Source organism: Leucopleurus acutus (assembly GCF_964270905.1).
Source record: "Leucopleurus acutus genome assembly, chromosome: 5".
Lineage (NCBI taxonomy): Eukaryota > Metazoa > Chordata > Mammalia > Artiodactyla > Delphinidae > Leucopleurus > Leucopleurus acutus.
Window position 1 is genome coordinate 142,141,613 of NC_139147.1, and position 26,454 is coordinate 142,168,066.

At 40.0% G+C, this 26,454-nt stretch overlaps 1 protein-coding gene across 15 annotated transcripts in view; it reads right to left on the reverse strand.

Moving 5' to 3' along the window:
• The window catches only part of THRB (thyroid hormone receptor beta), a 393,807-nt gene that overhangs the window by 261,063 nt on the left and 106,290 nt on the right, over nucleotides 1-26,454 (reverse strand). The window contains exon 1 of one of the 15 annotated variants that reach the window (XM_082840491.1): nucleotides 11,065-13,374. The exons of the other annotated variants lie outside the window; for them this stretch is intronic. The gene's annotated coding sequence lies outside the window, so the exon portion shown is untranslated. Of the gene's footprint in view, nucleotides 1-11,064; nucleotides 13,375-26,454 lie in introns of those variants that run through there. 15 annotated transcript variants of the gene reach the window in all.

A 26,454-nucleotide genomic window follows, 5' to 3' on the forward strand; every position in this document is an offset into this window, starting at 1 on the left:
ACCTAATGGCCTGTCACTTCTTCAAGGCTGGGTGACAATGGTCCTACTACAATGGGCCACCAAGCCTTTCTTCTTTCAAAGGGGAACCGTTGAGAAAGGCCTTCAAAGAGACACGAGGAAGGTGCCAGGGATAGGAAATACACGAACTGAGAATTTTGAACTCAGAAACTCATTAATTAACATGTCTGAATTTTTTCCCTGTTGGTAACGGCTATTCTAGAAAACTCGTTAATAAAATTTTTTTTAATCAGTTTTATCTTCATTTGTCTTTTTATGATGGATAACAGAGAAAATCTTCTTTCTAGGTAAGAAATAAGCATATAAAGAAGAAACCAGGGACTTCCCTGGTGGTCCAGTGGTTAAGTCTCCTTGCTTCTACTGACGGGGGCACGGGTTTGGTCTCTGGTCAGGGAACTAAGATCCTGCATGCCACGTGGTGTGGCCAAAAAAGAAAATAAATCAAAATTCTGCAAGTCAAATGTAACTGTTTTTTAACAATTGAGTATATCTTTTCCAGTCTTTTTTGTCTGCTTTTAATGCCAGAATCATTTGAAAGCATTTTATAATCATCATCTCATTGAACCTTATAACAGCTCTTTGAGGCAGGTATTATTCCCACTTTATAGACGAGGGGTGCACAGCCCTGCCTAATCCCAAAGCCTGTGCATTTAAGCACAACACTGCCTTGGGATGCATATGTGTGTATACACATGTACATGTATATGTGTATATATGTACATGTATTTACACATATACCTTTACACATACGATTATGTGTTCATTTCTACATTCACACATGTGCAAATTTTCATAACTGTACCCTAAATGTTACAACTATAGGTAGTATTTTGTAATTTATTTTTCTTACAACTTATCGAGAAAGGTGTTCAATTAGGTCACAGAAAGCCACAAACCGAGCAAGATAAGGAAGGTCAACTGCCATTTGTTAGGTGTCGAGCCCCCAACGGGACAGAAGTCTTGAGAATGTTCTCTGACATGAAGAGAGACCCATGTCTGAAGCCAAGAGGGACACCTTGAAGTGGGAAGGGTTTTGAGCTCTAAGAGAACATGCTGGGGTGTTTGCTTATTTGTTCTGTCTAGGAGTGGAAAGCACGACAAGGTGATTCCTATTTGGCACGAGGGTGCTGGGACACAACTCCATATGTCACTTCATGTCTGCCTGGCTGCACAGTGCCGGGCACAGCCCATGAATGTCTGATAAACATGGTGAACAACTCTTTCACGCCATCACACAAGTCTAGGAGTGGTAAATCAGTCTGCAGCCTCACTGACACCTACAGCTCAACAGTCCACAGCAAACTCATTTTTGTTCTCCATATTATTTCCAGTTTCCACCATATCTCTTTTTTGAAATCACTGTCACCACTATGATCCCAGTTTCTCTAGCAGAAAATCTGGACCCACCTCTCACACTCTCCCTTTTTATTCCCACTTCCTACTTGAGTGCATCAATTTCTACCAATTCTTTTGTTGTTGTTGTTGTTGTTTTCATATCCTGCCACCGGCCCCTTCGTTTACCTGCCCGTTTCCTTAACCTTGGTCAAGGTCCTGACAGCTCTTACCATCATTTCTTCACAAGCAGCATTGGAGGGAAGGGGGCCCCTATGGGTAACTACTCTGGGACAGCAAGTTTACACCTGACAGTCTGAGTGAAAAACACCAGATGCACATTCACCTTCGTATGGAACACCCTCATCCAGTGTCTACTCATCTTCATTGTTTCCTGAATGCCATGGCCAGAGAATCACCCCTAAACATCGAGTGTAAGCTTCCTCCTAAGGTTTTCAAGTCAAATCCAGACTTTATCCTACATTCATAATAACTTCCTGGTTCCTGGGTCAGGTCTATATAATCTGACCCCTCCCTAGCTCTCGACGTTTGTCTCCCCCTACCCTTTCCCAGTTTCCTGCAATTTCAATGAATTTGTGAGACTCAGTGGTCTCTAAACATACCGGGTGTCCTCGTCCACCATTTCCTTGTTTGTACCCTCCCTACTCCTGTCTCAGAATTCCTATTCCTTTTGGGTCCATTTCACTTTACATACCAGCCCTAAATGCTGAACTGTATGAACACACATTCTATCATTTTGGTGCTCGGAATATATCATCCCAGTCTTTACTTTTGTCTCTGTGTGTCCCATCTAGGCAAATAATGGTAAGAATAATTTACACCTTTAAAGAACTTTACAGCTTAAAAAAATCTCTTTTTTTTGCTACATTTTCCAGTTTTATTGAGATATAACTGACATATTGTGTAAGTCTGAGTGTACAAAGTAACCACAACAAGATTAGTTAACACATCCATCACTCTACAGAGTTACTTTTTTGTGGTGAGAACTTTAAAGATCTACTATCTTAGCAACTTTCAAGTATACAAAAGAGTATTCTTAACTGTACTCACCATACATTAGATCCCAGAACTTACTTCTCTTATAACTGGAAGGTTGTATCCTTTGACCACCTTCACCCCTTTCCTCCAACCCCTGCCCCTGGCAGCCACCAATCTATTCTTTGTTTCTATGAGTTAGTTTGGTTTTTTTTAGATTCCACATATAAGTGAGATCATAAAGTATTTATCTTTCTCTGTCGGACTTAATTTCACTTAGCATAATACCCTCCAGTTTCATCCGTGCTGTCACAAATGGAAGGATTTTCTCCTTTCTTATTGGTTGAATAACATTTCATTGTGTGTGTGTGTGTGTGTGTGTGTGTGTGTGTGTGTGTGTGTGTGTGTGAAATTGCAGGAAACTAGAAGAGAGTAGGAGTAGACAGAGAGTTAGGGAGGGGTCAGATTATATATAACATTTCTTTATCCATTCATCCTTCAATAGACACTTAGGTTGTTTCCATGTTTGGCTATTATAAATCATGCTGCAATGAACATTGGGGTGCAGATATCTCTTTGAGACAGTGATTTTATTTCCTTTAGCTATATACCCAGAAATGGAATTGCTGGATCATATGGTAGCTCTATTTTTAGTTTTTTGAGGAACATCCAGACTGTTCTCCATCGTGGCTGCACCAATTAACATTCCCACCAACAGTGCAGGAGATTTCTCTTTTCTACCACATCCTCATCAGCACTTGTTATCTCTTGTCTTTTTGATAATAGCCATAACAACAGATGTGAAATGATATATCACTGTGGTTTTGATTTGCATTTCCCTCATGATTAGTGTAATTAAGCACCTTTTCATATATCTGTTGCCATTTGTATACTCCCTTTGGAAAAATGTACAGACACACCTTGGAGATATTGTGGGTTCACTTCCAGACAACCACAATAAAGCAAGTATCACAATAAAGCAAGTCACACAAATGTTTTGGTTTCCCAGTGCATATAAAAGTTATCTTTCCACTATACCATAGTCTGTTAAGTGTGCAATAGTATTATGTCTGAAAAACAATGTACACACCATAATTAAAAATTAGTGCTGTTGCAAAAATGGTGCCAATAGACTTAATTGATGCAGGTTTGCGTCAAACATTCAATTTTCAAAACAAAAAAATGCAATGTCTGTGAAGCTCAATACAGCAAAACACGATAAAAGGAGGTATTCTTGTATTCAGGTCATTTGCCCATTTTTAAATCGAATTTTTTTTTCTTTTTCTTTTCTTTCTTTTTTTTTTTTTTTTTTTTTTTTTTTTTTGCCTTTGAGTCGTATGAGTTTCTTGTATATTTTGGATATTAACCCTGTACCTGATATATAATTTGCAAATATTTTCTCCCATTCTGTAGAGTGCCTTTTAATTTTGCCGATCATTCCTTCTTCTGGGCAGAAGCTTTTTAGCTTGATGTAGTCCCACCTATTTATTTTTGCTTTTGTTGTTTGTGCTTTTGGTATCATGTCCAAAATATCATAGCCAAGACCAATGTCAAGGAGTCTTTTCCCAATGTTTTCTTCTACGATTTGTATGGTTTCTGGTCTTACATTTAAGCCTTTAATCCATTTTTAGTTAATTTTGTGTATGGTGTAGGGTAGGGTCTGGTTTCATTCTTTTGCATGTAGATATCCAGTTTTCCCAGCACCATTTATTGAAGTCAAGTATTAGTTGACCATATATGTGTGGGTTTATTTCTGGGCTCTCAATTCTGTTCCAGTGATCTTCATGTTTGCTTTTTGCCAGTACCACACTGCTCTGATTACTATAGCTTTGTAGAACAGTTTGAAATCAGGAAGTGTGATGCTTCCAGCTTTGTTCTTCTTTCTCAAGACTGCTTTCACTATTTGGAGTCTTTTGTGGTTTCATGCAAAGTTTAGGATTGTTTCTTCTATTTCTGTGAAAAATGTTATAGAGATTTTGATAGAAATTTCATTGAATCTATAGATGGCTTTTGGTAGTATGCATATTTTAACAATATTAATTCTTCTGATCCATGAATACAAAATATCTTTCCATTTATTTATCTTTCATTTATTTATTTTAGATTTCTTTCATCAATGTCTTACAGTTTTCAGTGTATGGATCTTTCATCGCCTTGGTTAAATTTATTCCTAAGTATTTATTTTTTTTGATGCTATCTTGAATGGGCTTGTTTTCTTTATTTCTTTTTCTCATCATTTGTTGTAAGCGTATGGAAAAGTAACTGATTTTGTATGTTGATTTTGTATCCTGCCACTTTACTGAGCTTGTTTATTAATTCTAACAGATTTTTAATGAAGTCTTTAGGGTTTCTATGTATAAGATCACATTTTACTTCTTCCTTTCCTATTTGGATGGCTTTTATTTCTTTTTATTGCCTGATTACTCTGGCTAGGACTTCCAGTACTATGTTGAATAGGAGTGGTAAGAGTGGGCACCCTTGTCTTGTTCCTGATCTTAGAGGAAAAGCTCTCAGTTTTCAACACTGAGTATGATGTTAGCTGTGGGCTTGTCATATATGGCCTTTATTATGCTGTGGTGCAATCCTTCTATACCTAATTTGTTGACAGTCTGTATCATGAAAGTATGTTAAATTTTGTCAAATGCTTTTTCTGCATCTATTGAGATGACTGTATATTTATCTTTCATTCTATTAATGTGATGTTGCATTTTTATGGGTTTGCCTATGTTGAGCCATTCTTGCATTCCAAGATGAATCCTGCTTATTATGGTGTATGATCATTTTAATGTGCTGTTGAACTAAATTTCCTAATATTTTGTCAAGAATTTTTGCAACTATATTAATCAGGGATATTGGTCTGAAGTTTTCTTTTCTTGTAGTGTTCTCATCTGGCTTTGGTATTCACATAATGCTGGCTTTGTAAAATGGGTTTGGGAGTGTTCCTTCCCTTCAGTTTTTTTTGGACAAGTTTACAAAGGATTGGCATTAATTCTTCTTTAAGTGTTAGGTAGAACTCAGCAGTGAAACCATCTGGTCCTGGGTTTTTCTTTGCTGCGAGGTTTTTGATTACTGATTCAATCTCCTTACTCATAATTAGTCTGTTCAGATTTTCTATTTCTTCATAATCTAGTCTTGGTAGGTTATATATTTCTAAGAATGCATCCATTTGTTCTAGGTGTCCCATTTGTTGATTTATAATTGTTCATGGTAGTCTCTTATGATCCTTTATATTTCTGTGGTATCTGTTGTAATGTCTCTGCTTTCATTTATAATTGTTACTTATTTGAGTTCTCTCTCGTTTTTTTCTTGGTAGTCTAGCTAAAGGTTTGTCAGTTTTTTAAAAAAATCTTTTCAAAAAACCACCTCTTGGCTTTTTAAAAAATATTTTCTACTGCTTTCCTATGCTCTATCTCATTTAGTTTTGCTCTAATCTTAATTATTTCTTTCCTTTTGCTAACTTTGGGCTTAATTTGTTTCCTTTTTAGTTCCCTGTGGTGTAATGTTAAGTTGCTTATCACAAAGTGCTTTCTAATACATTATCTAATTTGACCCCCCAAAGCAGATGGGGTAGCAATTCCTTGTTCCCATTTTGCAGATAAAACTTTTGAACTCCAAAGGCTAAAAGATGTAGCCATTGTCACACAACCAGAATTCCCTTTTTCCAAATTTAGTAAAAGGAATAAAAATTTCAAACATTAAACAACAACAACATTCAAACAAAGGAAGAAATACAATCTAGCAAAACAATATGTTAAAGATGGTGATCAGGGAATGAGAGATACAACAGTGTAGAGACCCAAAAGGAATTACTCTTTAACTCCAAAGCAACTCTAAGAGAAGAAAGCAGTTCTGGGAGACTTGAACAAATTTTGGGGAAATCTCACAAATGCCCCAGGATTCAGAGGGCAGCACTCTGAGGGGTCAATAGGCAGTGTAGGCACAATATTTTTACAGAATAAGCTTTAAGAGTAGGAGTCTTGACTCACCACCATGATAGTGACTCACCTAAAGTGAGAATGACTCTTTGGAAGGGGGAGCTGAAGCTGGGGAAGTAAGTGCATGTCTCTGTCAAAATCAAAAGCTCCAAAAACTCTTTCCAAATTACAGCATAGTCTGCACCCAAGGGTTCCCACTGTTTGGACTAGACTATGTCCCTTCTTAAAAAATACAACAGTATGAAATGCTAAATAAAGCTGCAGAACAAAGAATAGAGCCCAAATTCATCAACTGTTACAGCTCCATGTCTCCCAGCTGAATCCTTTTCTCTGCCTTCAAGCAAAAGTAAAATCCTAGTAATACCCAGGCTTCAAACTTAAGTTCTAAGAGAATATAAACAGGTCTCAGAGCAGATGGGATGATACGTGTGGTTCATGGATACAACATTTGGGAAAAGAGATGGTCTAGCTAGCGTGTCCCACATGAATATGAGAAACATGAAAACCAATGGCATAGCAACTATGCAAAAACCAGAAAACATAGAGGAAATAAAAGAGAGAAGGAAAGAGGGAGGGAGAGAGAAAGGTATCAAATAGAGACTGATGAAAGATACATTCTAGAAAAAAAGCCTTGAGAAACAGAAGAAAAATTCTATAATGAATACTTTGCATCATAGAAGACATTAAAAATGATGAATTTGATGAAAGAATGAATCAAAGATGAGATGCAAAGATAGAAGAAAGAACAGAAAAGAGAGACAGTAGAGCTCAGAATACAAAATAAAGACCAGAACACCACTTCTGGAGAGCTATTAATCAGGGGGAAAATAGTTGATAAATTTTGTTAAATGCCTTTTTGGTATCTGTGGCATCTACGGTGATGATTATATATTTGAATTATTTTTATCTATTTGTTAGACAAGAAACTTATGTTCTCAATAAAAAATTTTTTAAAATAAAGAAAAATATCGTTAGATGGATGAATATTATGAGCAAGGCTGGTCACACTAAAAATAAGTACTAGTGGCCAACACACACACACACGCACATATACACATACACTCAAACTTATTTTAAAGGAAGACAAATCACAAAGAGATTTAGTACTGATCAGACTGGCAAAACTTAAAAACTTTGTTAAAGTTGTTGATGGTATGTGGAACCACACAGTCTCACAAATTACTGGTGATGGTATAAAATGCTGTAAACTTGTTTTAGAGCAATTTGAAAATATCTATTAAATATTAAGTGTACCATTTTCTAACCCAACAATTACCCTGGTGGGAATTTAGCACATCATATTTGCCTAAGTCTGCAAACACAAATGTACAGTATAAGTATGTTATTTTAAATTGTACTATTGTTTGAAATACCTCCCTCCAAATTAAAACAAAAACAAAAAACAAAAGCAATCTCTGTTTAGCAATGAGGTACTCGTGAAAAGAATTATGACACATTTGTATCATGAAATATAGTGTGCCTATTTAAAAGACGTTACTGAAACTGGGGGTGGGGGGAGAGGGGTGGTAGGGGACTCTCCAAAACATATTATTAAAAGAAAAAATGCAGAGTCAGAACAATGACTGTAGGATAATTCCACGTATATAAACCAACAAACAAAGAGTATCTGTTTCTTGCTTCCTTCCTTACCATCTACATCCAATCCATCGCTAAATCATGTGGAATTTAGTTTCCAAAATCCCATGAAATGCTTCCATCTTTCTTCAACGATGTGCTAGTCCAAGTTGCCTTTGTTCCTTCCCTTACGCCGTGCAATAGCCTCCTAACTGGAGTCCAACTAGGTACTTCTCCCCACGCTTGCTCAGTCTAACTTTAGCCACTCTGAACAGGCTCTGGTGCTCCTGGCACATAGACTTGAACTTACCTTTGTCTCTCTCTGGAACATTTCCCTCTAATCTAACTCAGTTTTCCACTCTTCCCTCAGATTTCAGCCCCATTGTCACTTCCTCAGAGAAACTCACATGCTCCTTTTTGGTTGCATTTAATTTATAATTATACATTTACCTATGTGTGATTAATACCTATTTTCCTCTGCTACACTATAATCTCTAGGAAAGTTGATGGCGTATCTATTTTTGCTCGTCATTGAATCCTCAACAAGGTAGGTGACTTAGAAATGAAATAAATAAGTATGCATTTCAGTCTATATAGCCATCCATCCATCCACCCATCCATCCAACCATCCGTCCATCCATCCTTCCATCCTTCCATTCTGTACTTGCATTAAAAATATCTGGAAGAAACTATTAGCTATTATCTAGGGATTGGGGCTGAGGCAATAGATGGGAGTGAAAAGTAAAAAGATTCACTTTTTCTTTTAAATATTTGCATTTGTTTACATTTTTACTAGGTACATGGAATAAAAAAATTACCATAACATAACTATTACTTTCTTGTTGATGACATGAGATCAAGTGTACCTTAAAAATTTTTCCTTCAGTCAACGTGGGTAATTAAATAGTTTCTTAATATGTTGTCACTAGGACTATAATTGTAACTTTGACAAACCTTCTTATTAACACAATTCTCTTTTCTTGCCAACTCAATTCAGGTCTATTTTAAGTGTAGAGTAAACAGTTCTCACAAGCATTCTTATGTGTGTTTGTATACTCAGGCAAACACACATTTTTTTCTCGTTAAAGAAAGGTGTATACTCATGCAAACACACATTTTTTTCTCATTAAAGAAAGATGGGGAATTCAGTCCCAAATGCCATTGTCCTTTCACAGAAAGGAACAATGTGGAGGAAACAAGATTCTCTTGACTTTGATTAATGAATAAAGAAATCTCTTTAACCCAATTCACCTTAGAGCATCTTCTCTTGATGGAACTACCAGCTCCTACAACAATTCAAAAAGGCATACTCTCAACAACCAGGGGAAAAATTTTTGAAATTAATAACCAAAGAGATCTTTCTTGGTCTCTATTTCTACTTAACTACTGCTAGTCTCTCTCTGATGTTGGTTTAGTCTGTAGAATTGTCTCAGCAGCACCAGCAGTCTGGGCCACATCGAGTCTTTTTTTTTTTTTTTTTTTTCTGTACGTGGGCCTCTCACTGCTGTGGCCCCTCCCGTTGCGGAGCACAGGCTCCGGACGCGCAGGCTCAGCGGCCATGGCTCACGGGCCCAGCCTCTCCGCGGCATGTAGGATCTTCCCGGACCGGGGCACGAACCAACGTCCCCTGCATCGGCAGGTGGACTCTCAACCACTGCGCCACCAGGGAAGCCCCCACATCAAGTCTTGCAACCTTAATGTGGGACCACCAATCACCCCTTCATTCATCAGAGTTTGTTGAAGAAATGTGCCTCAACCTTTTCATCTTGGTTTCTAAACAGGGGCAAATTGGGACTTACAGCACAATCATAGAGCACAATCATAGATCAACCTATGGAAGGAGCCCTAGGGAGCAGAAAGTAAACAAGACCATTCTGTATTGTTTTCAGGTTTCCTGAATCGTTTAATAAGAGGGATGATTTTGCCTGGTCATTTATTGAATTCTGTACTCCTATGTGTTGGAAACTGTAAGAACTCTGCGAACTTCTGGAGTGGGACATAAGAATGATTAGGAGAAGATGAAGTATTATAAAGTATTACTCATATAATATAAATTGATTAATATAATTATAAAGAAATCTCATTCAGATAACACTCACTAGAGAATGTAAGTTGGTGTAGCCACTGCAGAAAACAGTATGGCGGTTCCTCAGAAAATGAAAATTAGAGTGGCCATGTGATCCTGGAATCCCACTCCTGGGCATATATCTGGACAAAACTCTAATTCAAAAAGATACACGCACCCTTATGTTCATAGAGGCACTATTCACAATAGCCAAGACATGGAAACAACGTAAACGTCCATTGACAGATGAATGGATAAAGAAGATATGGTACATATATACAATGGAATACTACTCAGCCATAAAAAAGAACAAAATAATGCCATTTGCAGCAACGTGGATGCAATTAGAGATTATCATACTAAGTGAAGTAAGTCAGACAGAGAAAGACAAATACCATATGATATCAGTTACATGTGGAATCTAAAATATGACACAAATGAACCTATCTATAAAACAGAAACAGAATCATGGACATAGAGAACAGACTGGTGGTTGCCAAGGGGGAGGGGGTTGGGGGAGGGCTGGAGTGGGAGGTTGGGATTAGCAGATGCAAACTATTGTATATAGAATGGATAAACAACAAGGTCCCACTGTTGTTACAGCACAGAGAACTATATTCAGTATCCTATGATAAACCATAATGGAAAAAAATATTTTAAAAAAGAAGGTATATATATGTATACCTGAATGACTTTGCTGTACAGCAGTGATTAACACAACCTTGTAAATCAACTAGACTTCCATAAAATTGAAAAAAAGAAAAGAAAAAAAGATAACACCAACTAGAACCCTTGGGTGTGCGGGATGGTGAGAGGAGGGGAAAATTTAGGAGAGATTCGATTCTGTGAATATGGTGAGAACTTCGGACCTCCCTTAGAGGGCAGAAGTCCATAAAATCATTCACCCTGAGTATAATTTCCACCCTTGGTATAAATAGAGTGTGCCACTTCTGATTGCAAAAGCCTCAGGATTAGTCACTCGAATAGTAAGAGTTCCTCTTGTACAAGTGACCTCTGGAAAGAAGTCAAGAGTATTTCCAGCACATGCAAATAAACACATTTCAGAATTCACTGATACGTAAGCATTGCACTTAAAACCCATGTGTCCCTGGCCAATGTCATAGTGGTCAGAATAGAGGTCACCTTTAAGGAGTGCATGACGGAGGGAGCCTTCCAGGTGCTGATGTTCTATCACTTGAGCTGCCTGGTGGTATGCCGGTGGTTCCACAGGCATATACACAGGTAGAAATTCATCAGCCATACATTTGTGATTTGTGCGCTGTGAGAATGTAATACCTCGATCAAAATAGAATTTAAGTAAAGGTACAACTGTTTTCTGGAAGGCTAGGGGAGAGTAATCTTTAGCAAGAAACACGACACAACCTGATTGTCATTTCTAAGGTCTAATAAGAATTTTATGGTATGACAAGAATTCTATCATAAATGGTTTTCTGCAGATGTCCTAAAGATGGGGCCCCATCTGCTGGAGAATGAGAATGTAATTTGAAATGCTGAGTTTTTATGAATAATCAGAAAAAGACAACTGACGACCAGCCTGCTACTTGGGAGAATCAACTAAGGTGAAAATTTCTGCAACAGAAATTTCTTTTCAGTCTTGGCTTTGACATTCCCACTGGTATCTAGGGGAGCACCCAAATTATTAAAGAATTCCCAGAAAACAATAAAATACACTACAATTTGCACACGCGCGTGCGCACACACACACGATCTGTATGCACTGGAAGGGCTGGAACCTCTCTTTCAATGTCTACTTTCAGACTTCTCAGCCTAGATGCCTTTTCTTCAATAACCTCAAACCCACGCCATCCAAACCCCAGTGTCCGTCGAACCCTCTAGGTGGAGGTTCCCGAGACTTCTAGACAGAGCCTCTCCCAAGGCCCAGACCTCCATTCTCACAACCTGAAACTGCACACATGTTCTCTCTGCATCCAGCTTTATCTGCATCCCATGGGCCCAAGATCACAAACTCAAAACCTGAGTCGATGCCATGACTAAATCCTTTCCTTCCCTCCTCCAGTAAAGCCTCTCTCTTCCATTTCCTTCCACTTGCCCTGTCCTCGTCCTGCTGACAAAGAGCCTCGCCAACATTCAGGGGCTCCTTTCTCCTCCTTCTGTATATTCACCCACCTCCAGTGTCTCCATTTATCGAGCCCCCCTTCCCAAACAGAGTTATTATTGTTCACAGTGCAGCCCTTACCACATCCTTGCTCACATCCCTCTTTGGTCCCCCACTTCACATAGAATAAAACCCTAACTCCTAAGCTCAGCATTTAAAGCCATCTATGAAGAGACAGTCATTTAATTTCACAAACTTAACCTTCAAGTCATGCTCCCACTTCTGTACCTCACATTTGGTCAAACCTCCTGCACTTACCCCCAGAGGCAAAATTGCATCCTATCTTTGAAAGACCAGTTACTTCAGTTTGAATGCTCCCCTCTCCCGCGTTTATTTCCAGATCAGTTTCAAGCAGGAGACAGTATGAATCTGTGATAAGACACCAGACTTTGGCTTCAGACAACCTGGCTTCAAATCCCAGGGCCACCACTTTCTTGGCATCCACTCTTGGGCAAATTGCTTAATGTTTCTGAGATCCTTAGTTTCCTCTTCTCTATACCGAGAGGATGACGATACAGCATCTATATTGCAGGATTGTGGAGAGGACGAATTGAGTGAAAACGAGACAGACATGAGAAAGTACTTAACACAACCCTCATACTGAACAAGCATCCGTAGAAGCTATTACTTCCGCTGATATCATTATCCTAATCATTATTATCGACTTCAAGAAGAGTTTCCTATTTCATCAACTGAAATTAAAGCCTTCCTCTCCCTTGTCCTTCCATAGGACACTGGCCATGCCTCTAATTACATTTATCAAAAAATGACCATATATGAGTTATTAATGACTGCCTGCCTTATTTCACAGGGAGGAACACATTCCATAAACAGCTATTAAGTATTAAACGACACTTAATTATCAGCCGCGTATGTTTAGGTCTTCATTTTCTCCTCAGTCATCCCATCATTCATTCACACCTTCCCAATCTACGACCACGTAGGTCTGCAACCTGGACAGCATGTTAGGGTCCTCGCTTCCCCACTCTTCACATGTGCTAGTATCCCCTGCGTCTTGCAGACTCTACCTCCTTGACACATTTTATAACCTGACCCTCTCTGGCCCAATCGGCATTGCCTCAGTGAATTGTTTTTCACCAAGATTATGATGGTCTCTAATCCAAGTGGCCTTCCAAGGTAACACTCGTGATCACCCTGATGAGGGCCCCCACCACTGTATTTGTCTGCTTATGCACCTGCACTGCCAAATAAAACCCAAGTCTCTTGCACACAGGGATCACGTTGCATTCAAGGTGAACAGCTCGACGCGTGGCACATAGTAGGCCATCAAAAGGCGAGTGTCAAAAAAATGAGTGAGTCATGATATTCCGTCTCCATATACTTAGACTGAACCTCTATGCTTACAAATGTCCCCAATACGTACTATAGGCCTCAGGAGTGCAGCTCTGGGGTTGGATCAAGGGCCTAGGAATTCCTCAGGGGATTTAGGAATGCTGTTCCAATAGCCTCTATGGGAAGCAGGCAGGCCAGCCAGAAGTAGGGAGGGAAACAGGTTCAGAGAAAGGATGGGACTGAAGGGAAAAGCAGTGAACATGAGAGCATCTCTTCTCTAAGGCATGATATCAGACCGGGTCAAAGATGATGGAGACCTTGTTTGCAGAAGCAACACTAGACATGCAGAAAAGTCTATCTACCACTGTCATGGATGCTGTGATGTACCACCCGGACCCCCCTGCAGGGAGGAAGGCCTGGTTCCCCAGCTTCTGGGAGAGCTATTGGATATTATGGATATTCCTTTAGCTGAAGAGAACCTCATGCCTCAAAGTCATGCCCCTTCCCAAAGCAACCCACATCCAGTGACTGGTCTATGCAGTGTATAAAGGCCTGGCCCCATCTTCCAACTTGGAGCAGACTCTGCAAGGCCATCCCGGGTTCTGTCCTCCTTGAAGGAGACCTCCACTGAGACTGCATTGCAGCTCAACTTCTCTCTATCCAAAGCTTTTTCCTTCTCTTTCCTACTAGAGGTCTTAATCTCGAGAACACCGCCCACCCTACCCCACCCCAATTAACTGGCCTCCGGGATAAGCTCTGTCTCCGAATCTGCTTCCCAGAACCTAACCTGTGACAGCCAAAGACAATGAAGATGGGAGAGAATGTGATGATAGCACATACCATAACTCAGAGAAAAAGAACTACTAGCCAGTGAGCCGAGTTTGGTCTCTAGAAAGTTTGGTGTTGACTTTTCAGGGGTTAAAAATTGTGAACTTATCAACATTAAAAAGATTCTTTTGAAAAGGCCGAAAGCTTGGCAATGATGGGCCAGCGCTGGCATGTGGCACTGAGAGCTGGAGCTGAGGGATGGTGTTCCACAGGATGGTGCCTGTGCAGCCCACCCCCATGTCCTTCCAGTGCCCTTCGTTCATTTCTTTGAGCTGCCCAGCCCTGAGGACACGGGAGTTGTGATTCTGATATTTCAGTTTCTAACTTCGAGGCAAGCTACTTCCCTGCTCAGCTTGTTTCCCTCAACAACTCCTATCATCTGACTTTTCCCACAGAATGTAAGCTTTCTGCTGGCTGGGTCTGTATGGTAGCCATCTCGGTAGCTCTCCCCCAGCAGATGTGCTAGGTGGGTGAATAGGTCAGCTGTTCCAAGCATGCTTGGTAAGCGAACAAAATTAAGTAGAAGACCCTCTTCACCACTTGTGCTAACCATGAGCAGAGCCTACGCTTCTAGTATATTCTGAGGGAGACCCTGTGTGACATTTGGATGCAGGAAGATGTTTTCTGGACACAGAGAAAGAGGTTGGGCTCTCCTTTTCTGAAGGTGTGGCCATTTGTGTGGTTCCAAGGCTCAGAGATGAATCCAGGTAATTGGAGTGGTTTACAAGGCAGAGGCAGTAGGTAGCCCATATCATAGGACTCATTTGCTTGGCCGAAGTCACCAAGAGCAAAACCCTGGAGGACTCAGCAGTGCCGAACAGGTCCTGGCTGTGCTGCCCAAGTGCAGGTAAAGGGCTTAAGTAATTGCTGTCCTTGGGCAGCCCGTCAAAATACAGAGTTGAAACTACACAAGGGCAAGCGCTCCCACGGAGGAGAAATTATCAACTATTGTTAGACAGAATAGTACGTGACTGTTGACATTTCACCTTTTACTGTTATAGCAATGCTTTAAGAAAGAAGTGTAGTTAAGGTTGTCAGAATTTCATTTTACCCCCCTCTTTGAAGCTGTTAAAAATTCGCTCTTGCTGAAACTTGCCTTTCAGGTGCTCAGCCAGATTTGTGCTTTGTTTCTACCCCGTGGTTCTCTAATGGAATGCAAGGTGTAACACAGGGCCCAGGGTTTTTCTAAGGAACTTTCTACACCCTGTTTCCTACCTCAACTCCCTTTTCCTGGCTCACTCCACTCTCTGCCAAAAGGTGGGTTTTAACAACCAAAACAACCCCAAAGATACATTCAACGGAGAGAGGATTAAAGGCTTTTGATGGTGTTTCTAAAACGCGCTGCCGCAGTAAGCAATACTCAACAAGTAGGACTCTGTTCAGCGGCGCTCACTAAAGGGAATCACCGTCTTAGAGTGTCCGTAAGAGACGCAGTTGGGTCTACTGGTACTTTTGTAGCGCTCACTGAATAAAAGGTAACCAATGACAGTTCAAAAATGTCTTCGTAGGTGTGCCACAGAGGTGACAATCTGGTTGGAAGGAGGAACTAGAGATAGCATCCCCAGGCTACATCAGTCTAACAAACCCACTGATTTTGTTTATTTATTTATTTAATGTAATACATGTTTTTTTTTTTTTTAAGTCTTTATTGAATCTGTTACAATATTGCTTCTGTTTTATGTTTTGGTTTTTTGGCCTCGTGGCATGTGGGATCTTAGCTCCCTGACCAGGGATCGAACCCGCACCCCTTGCAATGGAAGGCAAAGTCTTAACCACTGGACCGCTGGGGAAGTCCCCCTGATTTTGTTTAGACTGTGTGCTCTTGGCACTCAATTCTCCCCATGGCCCGTCTGCCAAGCCGTCTCCCGCTGATGACAAAATGCTAGGGGGCAGGGACAGAGCTGATGATTTCTCAGTTACTATGTGCCAGGCAGAATGCTAGGACTTTTATTAATCATAAGACACCAGGAAGATACCAAGAGGCATGAGATGACCCCTCTACTCTCTGGCTGAAACCTACTTTAGGTATATATACCTATGCATAAAGGGCTTTAAAATACTCCCAGGCTTGCTTTGCTTATCTTAAACTGAAGCTGCTGTCCAGCAAGACTTATTACGCCGGTCAGCAGATGAAATATCACCATATATAACAGAGTATTTACTTTGGTAGATATGCCGCCAGCTCGCTGATGGATGTGCTGGGTCTTGAGTGTGCTATCTTCCCCTTTACAGTAGTCCCAGAACCTGGGGAAGTGCTATAATTAGCCTTTTATTATTATAAGCATTTCTGCAATAACATCCATTTGCAAACTTCTTAACAATCAACTCTACTCTTCATGACTCATGAGAAATCAGATAGTTCAGCACTTGTTAGCTCTGTTTTATGGCCCCGAATCCTCGGGCCTAGAGTTCAAAGAAATCAAGGGTTACGCAGCCAGCTAGGGCTTAAGACCAACACAGCTGCTCTGTTTTCATCCAGCCTCTCAGCCTGGCTGCCCAGCTGCTTCCCAATCCTTTCCCTGAATATATATATACACATACATATATACATATTACATATATATATATATGTAATATGTATATATATGTAATGTATATATATATATATTATTTTTAAACTCTTGGAATTAAGACCATCCTAGTGAGAATATTGGCCCCGATTCTCCATTTTTAGCATGAAGAACTAACAGCCTGGGCTCTTGCCAAGCATTGCTGGAATAATTCTGGCAGATCTGAGATAGCCCTGCAGGCCATTTCCCTCAGCTGGTGGAGAAGCAGAGCTGAATCTGTTCAGGGGCCGTTTCACCCAGCCTGTGAAACGGCCCCTCTGGCAGCAAGGAGAGACGGGGCGTCCCAGGCAGAGTCCAGGTGCGTTGTCCAGCCAGGCAGAGGCGGCAGTGGAGCAAGGGGAGGGGCAGGTGAGTGGGCAGAGCTGCTTGGCCTTGGGAAACTTCTTTGGAGAGTGATGCAGCTGCTCTCCATGTTATATGTCTGCTATGACATGCGTCATAGGCACGGGAAGGTAAAGCCCAGGTGGCTCTGGCTTTCCCGTAGGGAATATTTAGCCACTGTTTTAGAAAATGGGGGGCAAAATATGGTCAAAGGCATAAAGAATAACTAGAGTTCAGCTTTGGAAAAGAGAGATGTCCCTCTCTCCTTGGAGTCAGGCTGTGTTGCCTACCATTCTGGAATAAGGCTGTCAGCCCATATACGTGACAATAAAAGGGTTTATTATCCCAAGTCATCATCTCATAATTCCTTACTATGTTTTTTTTTCTTTTTTCTTTTTTTTTGGCCGCACGGCTTGCGGGATTTTAGTTCCCCAACCAGGGATTGAACCCGTGCCCCCTGCAGTGGAAGCACGGAGTCTTAACCACTGGACCGCCAAGGAAGTCCCCCTTCCTGTGTTTTGAAACTGCAACTTCATGGCTCCACAGTAAATGTGCAATGATTGCTCAAAATATTTCATGTTTTAACTATTTTAAATGCTGCTAATGATATTTCTACCAGTACCAAGAAAGACAATTATCTCAACTTGGAATATATTTATGAACTGGGTATCCCTTTCTGTTCTAATTCCAAACCTAATTTGCTTCTAGTATCCTGTTTACTCCTTTATAAACAGTTGGGGTCAGCTGGTCTATCTCCCATTTTCAAAAACAGATACTACTTCTTCTTGTCCTCTCATTTTCCCCCAATACATTTGCATCATCCTCATTATCACTATGATTACCAACATTAGTTGAGCACTTTCTATATGCCAGGCTTTATCCTGAGAATTTTACATGTGCTGATGGGAATTACTGTGATCCCTATGTTACAGAGGTGGAGACTGGGACACATAGAGACTAAGTAACTCACACATGAGCAGTCACGCTGGAATTGAGACACATGGTTCCAAAGCCAGACTCCTTACCACAAGGCTCTCAGAACCCTCCTGGTACCCTGCTTGAGTATGTTGCCATTTCCAAAGTGCTTTTATGTGCATCTTTTCATTTGATTCTTACAACCACACATAAGGTTTTATTTAAACTGAGAATCCCCATTTTATTTCTTCCAAGTCTTGGAAAAATATGTAGTATTTTACTTTGTTGAATTATTAAGGGTTTGGCTAATTTGTTTTCCAGATGAAAATTCTAAAATTAATCTAAAGTAACACGGTGGATTTCTCCACCTAAAAAAGTTAAAGTTATATTCGACTATAAATCATCCTCAAATAACTCTCCGTGGCTTTTCTCCTGTTATAAAGCAAAGTCCTACATTTTTCAGGGGGATGCACTGAACTCCAGTAGAAACAGAGAGTGCATTTAAATGTCTTAAGTTATAACTGACTGCACTGCAAAATCAAATAGTTCGGGCTTGACACATATATAGTTATATGAGTAACATTTGTACTCACACGTCTAGATTTATATATACCAGGCCAAATTCCAGAAAGGATTTTCAGAGGTTTGGAACATGTACTTCTGGGAATTTATATATACCTCTGATGTCTCTTGATTTGAAAAATAAGTAGTTTATTCTACTTTTTTTTAAAATATCTCTACTTATACCCACAGAGTTTTAAGAAAGGACATATATGCTAATGTAGCCTAATGAAGATAAATGCCAAATTCCTTATTGAATTACTGTTTCTTCGGATGCTTACTCATTCCTAGTTCTTAAATTCATTGTTCCCAATTTTTGACACATTGTCATTAGAGAAACGTCTGAGTTTTTTCCAGAGACCAACGGGACTGAATTCTGGTTCAGGAATACAAATAAGAGAGACACCACCACTTGAACGTGTATGTTGTTCTTGGAGTGAAATCCTTCAGGCCTGGTATCTTACAGATGACCTTTAGGACATAACAGGGAGGCCCATGGAAGAAAAGATCAGGACCTCCATATCACACAGAGGCAATGGAAATACTTGAGAGGATTAAACACCCAAGGTTACTTGAAGAACCAAGCCACATCCCATGCCTCCTTAGAGTAATTTCTTCTGTACAGAGCCTCACACACTTGCCATAATAAATGCTCCTTCTTACTGACAAACAAATATTCCTGCTGAACAATGAACCCCCCAAAAAAGCATCTTAGGGAAACTCAGGCTTAGTTTCAGCTTTGTGGCCAACAAATATCTGCATAAACAATCTCTGGGGTCACTGGGTGAAGGTTAGTACACAGACAAGGTCATAATACATCCCAGCACTTAACCTAACCAAATGACATAGACCAAGAAAGCTTTTCTGAAAAAAGGCAGTTGCATTTCATCTTCGCATATTCAGACCAAAGAAAATAAATACCTGCTGTTTTAAACCACTGGGTAGTTCTCTGGAATGCAGATGGGTCACCAAAGTCATGGACAGTAGTAGTGTTTTTCTTAGGGTGGCAGGAAGACCCCATGAAGTGAGGTCCTATAGCCTGCCAAGGGCTTTAAGACCACTGAAGGAACAGAACGATAAAGGAGAGGGATCTGACGTGTCCAAGCATAAATCCAACTTCCATTTTCACTAAAGGTCCTTGTAATTCTTTGGATTGAAGGCCCAAAATGTGAGTTTTGAAACTGAGGGCCCACCCTCTCTTTGGTACTGAAAGGGAGAAAGGAATAAAATATATATAACTCACAACTTGGGCCAGGGATTTTAAATTTGTTATCTCAGTTTATCCAATGATGACCATGAATAAATATTTTTTATATTCCTATAATTTGAAGAGGAGAATGAGGCTCAAAGAATTTAAATAGCTCACTGAAAACGACCCAGATTGTGTAATCTGGACCCAGGTCTATGTGAATCCTTGCTGCCTTCTTGGGATAAAATGGGATTTCCCAGGGGAATTTATGGGAAGCGATGGAAGTTTTAACACAGTCCCCCAAAGCACACATTAATGTGCCCACCTAAAGCTTAGCAGTAAGTACGAAGTAAGACTCTGGTCATGTATGTTCCCTTCCTAAACAAGCACAGAGAGGCTGTTTGTGGAAGATGAACCTCTGTGCCCAAGAATCAATACTTGTGGAGCTGAAGAGACAGAAGGAACCTGACTCCTTCCTAAACTTGGGCTCACAGTCTAGTGGCTTGACTGTCGGCGGTTTCCCTATTTGTTGGTGGAATTGTTCTTATTCCTACCTGTCACCCACCTAGCAGCACGGAACTTTGGGGATGGGTGATACTCCCCTCTACTTTGGACAATATTTCATTCAAGGGCCTTCTGGAGGGATGGTTTATCTACTCTTTTCTTTTCTTTTTCTTTTTTTTCTTTTTGGCCATGCTACGCAGCTTGCAAGGATCTTAGTTCCCTGACCAGGGATTGAACCCAGGCTACCGCGGTGAAAGCACCGAGTCCTAACCACTGGACCACCAGGGAATTTCCCTCTCTACTCTTTTCTTAAGCATTTTCAGGTAAGACATTTTCATAACCCTCCTGGAAATCATTTCTGATTCACTATTATCAGGAAGGGTCCTTCTTTCATTCAAACAGGAAAGAGCACAAGGCAAGGAAGCATCCTCAAATAGTACCATAGTATCCAGCCAGGCACTTCCTGACCTAAAGGTCACACACTGTAGTTTAAGTGGGTTTGTGTGGAACAGTGCAGAAGAGTGCACTCAACTCCTTCAGAGGCCTTTCATGATTGATATTACTCTTCCCTTAATTCCTAAGTGCCCCCCCAGTAGGGAGCCCTCAGTCCAGAGACTGGGTACAAGTGTTCTCTAGTAGTCCAGGTGTGCCTTTAGGCTTTCACCTGGTGTATGGGCTCACTGGGGTAGAGCGGAAAGAAGCTGGAACTCTCTGGTGATTCATTTCTCGTAAAGATGTCCCATGTGCCATGAAGTTCATCACACAGCTGATTTTCAGCAAGATGTTCACTGACCATCAGTGAGGAGGCTATTTCAAAAACTCATTCTAAGAAAGCCACATTCAAAGAATGAAGTTGGACCCCTTCCTCACACCGTATAGAAAAATGAACTCAAAGTGAATTACAGACCTAAATGGAAAAGCTAAAACTGTAAAACTCTTAGAAGAAAGTATAGGAGAAAATTTTTTATTACCTGGGGGGTATGCAAAACCTTTTTGGATAGAACACCAAAAGCCCAAGCAACAGAGCAAAAATAAATTGATTTCAACAAAATGAAAAACTTTTGTACTTCCGTGGTGACCTTCAAGAAAGTGAAAAGATAAGCCAAATATTTGCAGATCATAGTTCTTATAAGGAACTTGTATCTAGACTATATAAAGAACTTTTACAACTCAATAATGAGAAAACAAGTAACTCAATTAGAAAATGGGCAAAGGATCTAAACAGACATTTCTTCAAAGATATACAAATGGACAATAAGCCCATGGAAAGATGCTCAACATCATTAGCCATGAGGGAAACACAAACCAAAATTACAAAGAGATACTATTTCATACCCATTTCCTAATGATGTGTGTTTGAATTGCGTATGCAGAAACTGGCCATTCTTGGCTATCATCATAAGTGTCAGAGAGGATGTGGAGAAACTGGAACCCTCACGCACTGCTGATGGGAACGGAAAATGGTGCAGCTGCTTTGGAAAACAGTCTAACAGTTCCTTAAAAGTTAAACATAAAGTTACCGTAAACCCCAGTACTTTCTACTCCTAAATATATACCCAAGAGAAATGAAAACATATGTGCATGTAAAAAAGTGTACAGAAAGGTTTGTAGCAGCATTATTCATAATAGCCAAAGTACAGAACAACCCAAATACCCAAAAAATGGTGAATGGATAAAAAAGATGTGGTATATCCGTGCAATGGAATATTATTCGGCAATAAAAAGGAGTGAGATAATGATACACGGTATGATTTTTTTTGAATTTTTTTAACATCTTTATTGGAGCATAATTTCTTTACAATGGTGTGCTAGTTTCTGCTTTATAACAAAAGTGAATCAGCTATACGTTTACGTATATCCCCATAACTCCTCCCTCTTGTGTCTCCCTCCCACTCTCCCTACCCCACCCCTCTAGGTGGTCACAAAGCACCGAGCTGATCTCCCTGTGCTATGCGGCTGCTTCCCACTAGCTATCTATTTTACGTTTGGTAGTGCATATATGTCCATGCCACTCTCTCACTTCATCCCAGCTTACCCTTCCCCCTCCCTGTGTGCTCAAGTCCATTCTCTACGTCTGTGTCTTTATTCGTGTCCTGCCCCTAGGTTCTTCAGAACCAGTTTTGTTTTTTTTTTTAGATTCCATATATATGTGTTAGCATACAGTATTTGTTTTCCTCTTTCTGACTTACTTCACTCTGTATGACAGACTCTAGGGTCCAACCACCTCACTACAAATGACTCAATTTCATTCCTTTTTATGGCCGAGTAATATTCCATTGTATAAATGTGCCACATCTTCTTTATCCATTCATCTGTCGTACATGGTATAATTTGTATGAATCTTGTAAGCATTATGCTAAATGAAAGAAGTCATTCACAAAAGGCCACATATTATATGATTTCGTTTATGTGAAATGTCCAGAATAGGCAAATCTACAGAGACAGAAAGCAGGTTAGTGGTTGCCTAACCTATGGCTGGGGTGAAGGTGGGGAAGAAATGAGGAGTGACTGCTAATGGATTTTTCTGGGGTGGGGAATGATGGAAATGTAAAACTGGTGGAGGTGATGGTGGTACAAATCTGTGAATATATTAAAAGCCATTGAATTGTACACTTTAAATGGGTGAATAGTATATAGTATGTGATTATATCTCAATAAGGCTGTTCATTATATATATTATATTAATATGTTTATATACATTTATACATTTAATTATATACTTAATATATTTAATTGTATATTTTAAAAACTCCTCATTCTAGACCTTGGTTCTCAGCTTCTTAAAGTCACCGGAGGGGGAACTTCTCAAATCCCAACGCCCGGACTACGCTCTGGACCAATTACATCAGAATCTCTGTGGGCAGGACCCAGAGACCTTTAAGATCACTGCACAGAAGAGACCAACACGTATGAGAAGAAGCTGAGTGGGTGACCTCCCCTCCTGGAGGTCACAGAGAAGAAACATTACGCTCCCACTGGGTGGATACCTGAACTTCTGATTTCTTCTCACTTCACAAGTAACTGTATGTTTCAGCTTCCATGGCTCTTACTTTGGAATCTTTGTAAAGTAGTGCTCAAAAGGTTTATTCATTCTGAAATAAAATGCATGGAACCAAACCATTTACCTGATTACCTGAGGAGTTTTACTTTAGTTCTTTTCATCTAAAATTCCACACTTTCAAAACTATTGATTCACTGTGGGAACAATTCAATGCATAGGATACAAGGGACCCAAAAACGGAAGCTGGGACTATTGCTTTGCTGGTTATCAATACCAGATAGAAAACGTTGTTGAGTGACCAACTGCATTCCCTTTAAAAACTGACCAATTCTTTCTTTCCTGTTTTTAAGCATGGTTGTGAATCAAAACACCAGTTTATGTGATTTAAAGAAAAAAAGATGACACACCTTCCAATCTCTAAGTCAGAAGTCAGGGCAGCAATTAGAACATAGAAACGGTCACTTAAATTCAGTTTTATGAAGGGAAAAGACTAAATAGTTAAAAACATTCAGATATTGTTAATATAATTAGAAGTCAGCTACTGCCAAGTTTTAAGTAAATAGAATAAAAGTTTGTGGACTGAGGGCAAAAAGACAGCCTTTTGGAAGTTTATGAACACGGCATTTGTAAAAGAAAAAAGAAGTGTTTGAGGATTGGTTTGGCATTTTTCAATGCTTCGAACTAACACACTCTTGAGTGGCCCATCAAAGCCATTTATTATTGGGGGTATAATATGTCAATTGGCTGTTTAGTTGCTTAGAGACCTCCTCCAAGCTTCTGAAAGCAGACACCTAACGTCAAACCACATCCAGCGGGTACCTAGAAGCACTTCCCTCTCTTTTGCTCTTTCATCTCTGGCATGAGATAATGAATAACCAAGAAAGCATATTTCCTCGCAATCACAGAGTCAGTTTTATCAGTGTTAATGTGTACAGTCAAGCCGGCCCCACATGAATGTGCATTTTAGCACATACAGCAAGAATGTATGTATGCACTTTCACATAGAATTGACCTCTTCCTATCCAAGGTGGCTGTTCTAGCCTCAAAGGGGAGAGAAGCTCACTTGGTCAGAGCAAAGCTGCTGCTGGTGGAAAAGAAGCCTCCTCTCCAGTCTGTCAAGGGTCCTCTACATTGTACTACTGATTACATGGCTCCAGTGAGAATGATGCTGGGGGGAGAGACTGAAAATACTTAGTGGTAAATATCAGTAATTAACTCTTCTTTTTTTTTTTTAATGGGATTGAGCTAGGACAAGGAGAAATGGAAGAAGGAAAATGTAGACAATCAAAAACTCAGATCAGGACCCCGTGAACACAAAGGGTTAAATGTATTTCATTAACTATGAAGCCAAAGCCACATAATAACAACGCAGAATAGACTTCAGGGTACAAAAAATCAGAAATTGTATTACAATTTTATCATTAAAGTTTTACGAGTCAGAGTTCTAAATTTTAACATGGCCAGGCACGAACAATGATTTTTCAGCGTACTAAACAGCTAGATTGTTCCTGTGAGCAGAGTAATGTGCATTATGAAATTAAACATGTACCCACTTTCAGCCGAGGTCACTGAAGAAACCAGACAGTTTGGGGCTCATTCTGTTACTATATATATGTCACTGTTGCTGAAGAAGTCACCCCAAGTTATTCAGCATTGCATCCTCTCTATAGAAAATAAATTCTTATCTTACCAAAAAAACCCTCAGATCATACACACTATTACATGTAAAATAAATAAACAACAAGGACCTACTGTATAGCACAGGGAACTATACTCAACATCTTGGTATAACCTATAATGGAAAAAAATCCTAAAAAGAATATATATATATATATATATGAATTACTTTGCTATACACCTGAAACATTGTAAATCGACTCTACTTCCATTCTACATTTAATTTTTTAAAAATTTAGAAAAACAAACACCCCCCCCACAAAAACTCAGATCACTGAAAAGAACCAAAAAAATCCACATTTATATTTTTGCCAATATTTTACTCTCCCAGTCTACCCAAATGATACAATGGTGGCAAAGGTGGCAAATTTGAGGTCATGACACCTTCTTTCGGCTGGCAGGCACACTGGCAAGAAATGTATTACTGAAAGGCAGGACCAGAGACATGATTTGTCTGGTCCAGAGCAAAATGAAAATGCAGGGCCTTGTTCAAAAGTTAGTAAGACTTTCAAGACAGTGACAGTAAAGCTCGGGACCAGGCACGGAGCCCTGCAGAGTGCGGGCCCAGCGTCACTGCCCAGGTTGCAGCCCATGAAGCGAGTCCTGCCAAAAGGTAAGAAAGAAGGGAGGTGGGGGTCTGCCTAACCATCCCTGGATCTGTTGTCTGCGCGCTGGTTTAGCTTCTCTTGGCTAAATGCACAGCTTTGCAATGGCCTGTGTCACTTTCTCATTTATGGAAACCAACACCCAAACTCAATGCCTTGTCTAAGGTCATGAGCTGAAAGAGCCAGAACTAAATCCCAGCTACCCTAAGTCCTACAGGGTCACTCTCTTCCCTACATCGTGCTACTGGTCTCCAGTTTAAATGTACATCATCAGGAAATAGTAACTACAAAAAAAGGGGTGGGGAGGGAAGGACATTACCTCATCAGAACTTCCTTTTCAACTCTTCTGTGCAAAGAATAAAGTCAGTTTTCAAATTCTTTTTCTGAATCAATGCTTTCAAGTCCTAGAGTCAAGACATCATAGGACAGCTCCAAACACTGAAGCAATTAGCTTTGCCGAGAGCTCACTGGAGCCCTTGCAGTTAGCAATTGGAGACCAAGGTGGTTATTAGTGGGTGGTTATGAGGCAACACGTTAGGAAACTAATCAGTGTTCCTGTACAAATATTTAAAATAATTCTGAGGTAATTTGAACTTTAACACAGAGCTAGCCAGATGCATTTGTAATCTGAACCCAAGGTTCTAATAAGTTACTGCCTTTTGGATGTCCTTCAATGTCAGGGACATTTTTAGAAAGACCAGCACTTAAGTGGAAACAAAGATTGACATTTTCAACATAAACATGAGACCTGGACTTTTTTTTTTTTTTACACCAAACAGAATGCCTGTGTCTTCCTCACTCAGGTGTACGTGTAAATTTAGTATATCAAAATATCTGGTGCAAGGGCATGGCCATTGAAAGATACTGCACAAATCAACTATAAATGGAGCTTTAGAGCTTATGAAAAAAAGAGTTCAAGGTAGGATGCAATA